This window comes from Salminus brasiliensis, chromosome 14, assembly GCF_030463535.1.
Source record: "Salminus brasiliensis chromosome 14, fSalBra1.hap2, whole genome shotgun sequence".
NCBI classification, from domain to species: domain Eukaryota; kingdom Metazoa; phylum Chordata; class Actinopteri; order Characiformes; family Bryconidae; genus Salminus; species Salminus brasiliensis.
The window spans coordinates 21099044-21107391 of record NC_132891.1 but is presented as its reverse complement, the minus strand read 5'-3'; positions in this window follow the sequence as shown (position 1 = coordinate 21107391).

Genomic DNA, 8348 nt, shown 5'->3' with positions numbered 1-8348 from the left:
CATCATTCTGCAACTCTTTAACAGGTAAGTGATCATTCAGTGTCTTCACATGTATTGCCTTTTTGATGTCTTACAGGCTTTCAGGACCAATGGCTCCCCCCTTCCTGATGATGCAAACAGTCAACAAGGGCGTGTCCATTGCAACTGTCTGTTACTCGCTACTATATGTCTGCAAGTGTGTAACAGGTCAGTGATCATTCAGTGTCTATTCATGTATTTCCTTTTTGTTATCTTACAGGCTTTCAGGACCAATGGCTCCCCCCTTCCTGATGGTCCATACAGTCAACAAGGGTCTGTCCATTGCAACTGTTTGTGGCTCGCTATTAATCCGTCTGTAAGTGTGTAACAGGTAGGTCATCGTTCAGTTTCTATACATGTATTGACTTTCTTTGTTTGTCTTACAGGTTTTTCGGACAGCATGACCGCCTCCCTCCCTTCCTGATGTTGGATCTGTCCTTCAAGGGTCTGTGCATCTGCAACTGTGTATGGCTTAATCTGTCTGCAAGTGTGTAACAGGTTGGTGATCATTCAGTTTCTATACATGTATTGACTTTCTTTTTTGTGTTACAGATTCTTAAGATGTTCATCAACCTCTTCTTCTCCCTGAAGGTGTATCCTTCTAACAAATATTTTCATCTGTAACTTTGTGTGGCTCGCTGTCCATCATTCTGCAACTCTGTAACAGGTAAGTGATCATTCAGTGTCTATACATGTATTGCCTTTTTGTTGTCTTACAGGCTTTTAGGACCAATGGCTCCCCCCTTCCTGCTGGTCCATACAGTCAACAAGGGTCTATCCATTGCAACTGTGTGTGGCTTGCTGTTAATCTGTCTGCAAGTGTGTAACAGGTTGTTGATCATTCAGTTTCTATACATGTATTGACTTTATTTTTTGTGTTACAGATTCTCAAGAAGTTCATCAACGTCTTCTCCCTGAAGGTGTATCCTTCTAACAAATTTTTTCATCTGTAACTGTTTGTCGTTCGCTGTCCATCATTCTGCAACTCTGTAACAGGTAAGTGATCATTCAGTGCCTATACATTTATTGCCTTTTTGTTGTCTTGCAGGCTTTCAAGACCAATGGCTCCCCCCTTCCTAATGGTCCATTGCAACTGTGTGTGACTCGCTATCAATCTGTCTGCAAGTGTGTAACAGGTTGGTGATCATTCAGTTTCTATACATGTATTGACTTTCTTTTTTGAGTTACAGGTCCTCAAGAAGTCCATCAACCTCTACTTCTCCCTGAAGGTGTAACCTTCTAACAAATATATTTTCATCTGCAACTGTGTGTGGTTCGCTGTCCATCATTCTGCAACTCTGTAACAGGTAAGAGATCATTCAGTGTCTATACATGTATTGCCTTTTTGTTGTCTTACAGGCTTTCAGGTCCAATAGCTTCCCCCTTCCTCATGGTCCATACAGTCAACAAGGATCTGTCCATAACAACTGTGTGTGGCTCGCTATTAATCTGTCTGCAAGTGTGTAACAGGTAGGTCATCATTCAGTTTCTATACATGTATTGACTTTCTTTTTTGTGTTACAGGTTCTCAAGAAGTCCATTAACCTCTTCTTCTCCCTGAAGGTGTATCCTTCTAACAAATATTTTCATCTGCAACTGTGTGTGGTTCGCTGTCCATCATTCTGCAACTCTGTAATAGGTAAGTGATCATTCAGTGTCTATACATATATTGCCTTTTTGATGTCTTACAGGCTTTCAGGACCAATGGCTCCCCCCTTCCTGATGGTCCATACAGTCAACAAGGTTCTGTCCATTGCAACTGTGTGTGGCTCGCTATTAATCTGTCTGCAAGTGTGTAACAGGTAGGTCATCATTCAGTTTCTATACATTTATTGACTTTCTTTGTTTGTCTCACAGGTTTTTCGGAAAGCATGACCGCCTCCCTCCCTTCCTGATGGAGGATCTGTCCTTCAAGAGTCTGTGCATCTGCAACTGTGTGTGAGTTGCTACTATCTGTCTGCAAGTGTGTAACAGGTTGGTGATCATTCAGTTTCTATACATGTATTGACTTTCTTTTTTCTGTTATAGGTTCTCAAGAAGTCCATCAACCTCTTCTTCTCCCTGAAGGTGTATCCTTCTAAAAAAAATATTCTCATCTGTCACTGTCTGTGGTTCGCTAACCATCATTCTGCAACTCTGTAACAGGTAAGTGATCATTCAGTGTCTATACATGTATTGCCTTTTTGTTGTCTTACAGACTTTCAGGACCAATGGCTCCCCACTTCCTGATGTTGCATACAGCCAACAAGGGACTGTCCATTGCAACTGTGTGTGACTCGCTACTATCTGTCTGCAAGTATGTAACACATAAATCATCATTCAGTTTCTGTACATGTATTGATATTCTTTGTTTGTCTTACAGGTTTTTCAGACAGCATGACTGCCTCCCTCCGTTCCTGATGTTGGATCTGTCCTTCGAGGGTCTGTGCATCTGCAACTGTGAGTGGCTCGCTATTAATCTGTCTGCAAGTGTGTAACAGGTAGGTCATCATTCAGTTTGTATACATGTATTGACTTTCTTTTTTGTGTTACAGGTTCTCAAGAAGTCCATTAACCTCTTCTTCTCCCTGAAGGTGTATCCTTCTAACAAATATTTTCATCTGCAACTGTGTGTGGTTTGCTGTCCATCATTCTGCAACTCTATAACAGGTAAGTGAGCATTCAGTGTCTATACATATATTGCCTTTTTGATGTCTTACAGGTTTTCAGGACCAATGGCTCCCCCCTTCCTGATGGTCCATACAGTCAGCAAGGTTCTGTCCATTGCAACTGTGTGTGGCTCGCTATTAATCTGTCTGCAAGTGTGTAACAGGTTGTTGATCATTCAGTTTCTATACATGTATTGACTTTATTTTTTGTGTTACAGATTCTCAAGAAGTTCATCAACGTCTTCTCCCTGAAGGTGTATCCTTCTAACAAAATTTTCATCTGTAACTGTTCGTCGTTCGCTGTCCATCATTCTGCAACTTTGTAACAGGTAAGTGATCATTCAGTGCCTATACATTTATTGCCTTTTTGTTATCTTACAGGCTTTCAAGACCAATGGCTCCCCCCTTCCTAATGGTCCATTGCAACTGTGTGTGACTCGCTATCAATCTGTCTGCAAGTGTGTAACAGGTTGGTGATCATTCAGTTTCTATACATGTATTGACTTTCTTTTTTGTGTTACAGGTCCTCAAGAAGTCCATCAACCTCTTCTTCTCCCTGAAGGTGTATCCTTCTAACAAATATTTTCATCTGTATCTGTGTGTGGTTCGCTGTTCATCATTCTGCAACTCTGTCACAGGTAAATGATCACTCAGTGTCTATACATGTATTGCCTTTTTGTTATCTTCCAAGCTTTCAGGACCAATGGCTCCCCCCCTTCCTGATGGTCCATACAGTCAACAAGGGTCTGTCCATTGCAACTGTGTGTGAGTCGCTACTATCTATCTGCAAGTGTGTAAAAGGTTGGTGATCATTCAGTTTCTATACATGTATTGACATGCATTTTTCATCTTACAGGTTTTTTGGACAGCATGACCGCCTCCCTCCCTTCCTGATACTGGATCTGTCCTTCAAGGGTCTGTGCATCTGCAACTGTGTGTGACTCGCTATCAATCTGTCTGCAAGTGTGTAACAGGTTGGTGAGCATTCAGTTTCTGTACATGTATTGACTTTCTTTTTTGTGTTACAGTTTCTCAAGAAGTTCATCAACCTCTTCTTCTCCCTGAACGTGTATCCTTCTAACAAATAAATTTTCATCTGCAACTGTGTGTAGTTCGCTGTCCATCATTCTGCAACTCTGTAACAGGTAGGTGATCATTCAGTTTCTATACATGTATTGCCTTTTTGTTGTCTTACAGGCTTTCAGGACCAATGGCTCCCCCCTTCCTGATGGTGCATTCAGCCAACAAGTGTCTGTCCATTGCAACTGTGTGTGGCTCGCTATCACTGTCTGCAAGTGTGTAACAGGTAGGTGTTCATTCAGTTTCTATACATGTATTGACTTTCTTTTTTGTGTTACAGGTTCTGAAGAAGTCCATCAACCTCTTCTTCTCCCTGAAGGTGTATCCTTCTAACAAATACATTTTCATATGCAACTGTGTGTGGTTTGCTGTCCATCATTCTGCAACTCTGTAACAGGTAAGTGATCATTCAGTGTCTATACATGTATTGCCTTTTTGTTGTCTTACAGACTTTCAGGACCAGTGGCCCTCCCCTTCCTGATGGTCCATACAGTCAACAAGGGTCTGTGCATCTGCAACTGTGTGTGGCTCGCTATTAATCTGTCTGCAAGTGTGTAACAGGTTGGTGATCATTCAGTTTCTATACATGTATTGACTTTCTTTGTTTGTCTTACAGGTTTTTCGGACAGCATGACCGCCTCCCTCCCTTCCTGATGGTGGATCTGTCCTTCAAGGGTCTGTGCATCTGCAACTGTGTGTGGCTTAATCTGTCTGCAAGTGTGTAACAGGTTGGTGATCATTCAGTTTCTATACATGTATTGACTTTCTTTTTTGTGTTACAGATTCTTAAGATGTTCATCAACCTCTTCTCCCTGAAGGTGTATCCTTCTAACAAATATTTTCATCTGTAACTTTGTGTGGCTCGCTGCCCATCATTCTGCAACTCTGTAACAGGTAAGTGATCATTCAGTGTCTATACATGTATTGCCTTTTTGTTGTCTTACACGCTTTTAGGACCAATGGCTCCCCCCTTCCTGATGGTCCATACAGTCAACAAGGGTCTATCCATTGCAACTGTGTGTGGCTCGCTATTAATCTGTCTGCAAGTGTGTAACAGGTTGTTGATCATTCAGTTTCTATACATGTATTGACTTTATTTTTTGTGTTACAGATTCTCAAGAAGTTCATCAACGTCTTCTCCCTGAAGGTGTATCCTTCTAACAAATTTTTCATCTGTAACTGTTCGTCGTTCGCTGTCCATCATTCTGCAACTTTGTAACAGGTAAGTGATCATTCAGTGCCTATACATTTATTGCCTTTTTGTTATCTTACAGGCTTTCAAGACCAATGGTTCCCCCCTTCCTAATGGTCCATTGCAACTGTGTGTGACTCGCTATCAATCTGTCTGCAAGTGTGTAACAGGTTGGTGATCATTCAGTTTCTATACATGTATTGACTTTCTTTTTTGAGTTACAGGTCCTCAAGAAGTCCATCAACCTCTACTTCTCCCTGAAGGTGTATCCTTCTAACAAATATATTTTCATCTGCAACTGTGTGTGGTTCGCTGTCCATCATTCTGCAACTCTGTAACAGGTAAGTGATCATTCAGTTTCTATACATGTATTGACTTTTTGTTCACTTACAGGCTTTCAGGACCAATGGCTCCCCCCTTCCTGATAGTTGCAATGGACAGAACCTTGTTGGCTGTATGCACCGTGAGTGTGGCTCGCTATCTATCTGTATCCAAGTGTGTAACAGGTAGGTGATCATTCAGTTTCTATACATGTATTGACTTTCTTTTTTGTGTTACAGGTTTTCAAGAAGTCTTTCAACCTCTTATTTTCCCTGAAGGTGTATCCTTGTGAGAAATATATTTTTATCTGCAACTGTGTGTTGTTCGCTGTCCATCATTCTGCATCTCTGTTACAGGTAAGTGATCATTCAGTTTCTATAAATGTATTGCCTTTTTCTTGTCTTACAGACTTTCAGGACCAGTGGCCCTCCCCTTCCTGATGGTCCATACAGTCAACAAGGGTCTGTGCATCTGCAACTGTGTGTGGCTCGCTATTAATCTGTCTGCAAGTGTCTAACAGGTAGGTCATCATTCAGTTTCTATACATGTATTGACTTTCTTTGTTTGTCTTACAGGTTTTACGGAAAGCATGACCGCCTCCCTCCCTTCCTGATGGAGGATCTGTCCTTCGAGGGTCTGTGCATCTGCAACTGTTTGTGGTTCGCTATTAATCTGTCTGCAAGTGTGTAACAGGTAGGTCATCATTCAGTTTCTATACATTTATTGACTTTCTTTGTTTGTCTTACAGGTTTTTCGGAAAGCATGACCGCCTCCCTCCCTTCCTGATGGAGGATCTGTCCTTCAAGGGTCTGTGCATCTGCAACTGTGTGTGAGTTGCTACTATCTGTCTGCAAGTGTGTAACAGGTTGGTGATCATTCAGTTTCTATACATGTATTGACTTTCTTTTTTCTGTTATAGGTTCTCAAGAAGTCCATCAACCTCTTCTTCTCCCTGAAGGTGTATCCTTCTAACAAATATTCTCATCTGTAACTGTCTGTGGTTCGCTAACCATCATTCTGCAACTCTGTAACAGGTAAGTGATCATTCAGTGTCTATACATGTATTGTCTCTTTGTTGTCTTACAGGCTTTCAGAACCAACGGCTCCCACCTTCCTGATGTTGCACACAGACAACAACGGTCTGTCCATTGCAACTGTTTGTGGCTTGCTATTAATCTGTCTGCAAGTGTGTAACAGGTAGGTCATCATTCAGTTTCTATACATGTATTGACTTTCTTTGTTTGTCTTACAGGTTTTACGGACAGCATGACCGCCTCCCTCCCTTCCTGATGGAGGATTTGTCCTTCAAGGGTCTGTGCATCTGCAACTGTGTGTTGCTCGCTATTAATCTGTCTGCAAGTGTGTAACAGGTAGGTCATCATTCAGTTTCTATACATGTATTGACTTTCTTTGTTTGTCTTACAGGTTTTTTGGACAGCATGACCGCCTCCCTCCCTTCCTGATGGAGGATCTGTCCTTCGAGGGTCTGTGTATCTGCAACTGTGAGTGGCTCGCTATTAATCTGTCTGCAAGTGTGTAACAGGTAGGTCATCATTCAGTTTCTATACATGTATTGCCTTTCTTTTTTGTGTTACAGGTTCTGAAGATGTCCATCAACCTCTTCTTCTCCCTGAAGGTGTATCCTTCTAACAAATACATTTTCATGTATTGCCTTTTTGTTGTCTTACAGGCTTTCAGGACCAATGGCTCCCACCTTCCTGATGGTGCATACAGTCAAAAAGTGTCTGTCCATTGCAACTGTGTATGGTTCGCTGTCCATCATTCTGCAACTCTGTAACAGGTAAGTGATCATTCAGTCTATATACATGTATTGCCTTTTTGGCAAGAATGGCTCCCCCCTTCCTGATGGTCCATTGCAACTGTGTGTGACTCGCTATCAATCTGTCTGCAAGTGTGTAACAGGTTGGTGATCATTCAGTTTCTATACATGTATTGACATTCTTTGTTTGTCTTACAGGTTTTTCGGACAGCATGACTGCCTCCCTCCCTTCCTGTTGGTGGATCTGTCCTTCAAGGGTCTGTGCATCTGCAACTGTGTGTGAGTCGCTACTATCTGTCTGCAAGTGTGTAACAGGTTGTTGATCAATCAGTTTCTATACATGTATTGACTTTCTTTTTTGTGTTACAGATTCTCAAGAAGTTCATCAACGTCTTCTCCCTGAAGGTGTATCCTTCTAACAAATATTTTAATCTGTAACTGTGTGTGGTTTGATGTTCATCATTCTGCAACTCTGTAACAGGTAAGTGATCATTCAGTGTCTATACATATATTGCCTTTTTGTTGTCTTACAGGCTTTCAGGACCAATGGCTCCCCCCTTCCTGATGGTCCATACAGTCAACAAGGGTCTGTCCATTGCAACTGTGTGTGGTTCGCTATTAATCTGTCTGCAAGTGTGTAACAGGTTGTTGATCATTCAGTGTCTATACATGTATTGACTTTCTTTTTTGTGTTACAGATTCTCAAGAAGTTCATCAACGTCTTCTCCCTGAAGGTGTATGCTTCTAACAAATTCTTTCATCTGTAACTGTGTGTCGTTTGCTGTCCATCATTCTGCAACTCTGTAACAGGTAAGTGATCATTCAGTGCCTATACATTTATTGCCTTTTTGTTGTCTTACAGGCTTTCAAGACCAATGGCTCCCCCCTTCCTGATGGTCCATTGCAACTGTGTGTGACTTGTTATCAATCTGTCTGCAAGTGTGTAACAGGTTGGTGATCATTCAGTTTCTATACATGTATTGACTTTCTTTTTTGTGTTACAGGTCCTCAAAAGTCCATCAACCTCTTCTTCTCCTCGAAAGTGTATCCTTCTAACAAATATTTTCGTCTGTATCTGTGTGTGGTTCGTTGTCCATCATTCTGCAACTCTGTAACAGATAAGTGATCATTCAGTGTCTATACATGTATTGCCTTTTTGTTGTCTTACAGGCTTTCAGGACCAATGGCTCCCCCCTTCCTGATGGTCCATTGCACCTGTGTGTGACTCGCTACTATCTGTCTACAAGTGTGTAACAGGTAGGGGATCATTCAGTTTCTAAACATGTATTGACTTTCTTTTTTGTGTTAC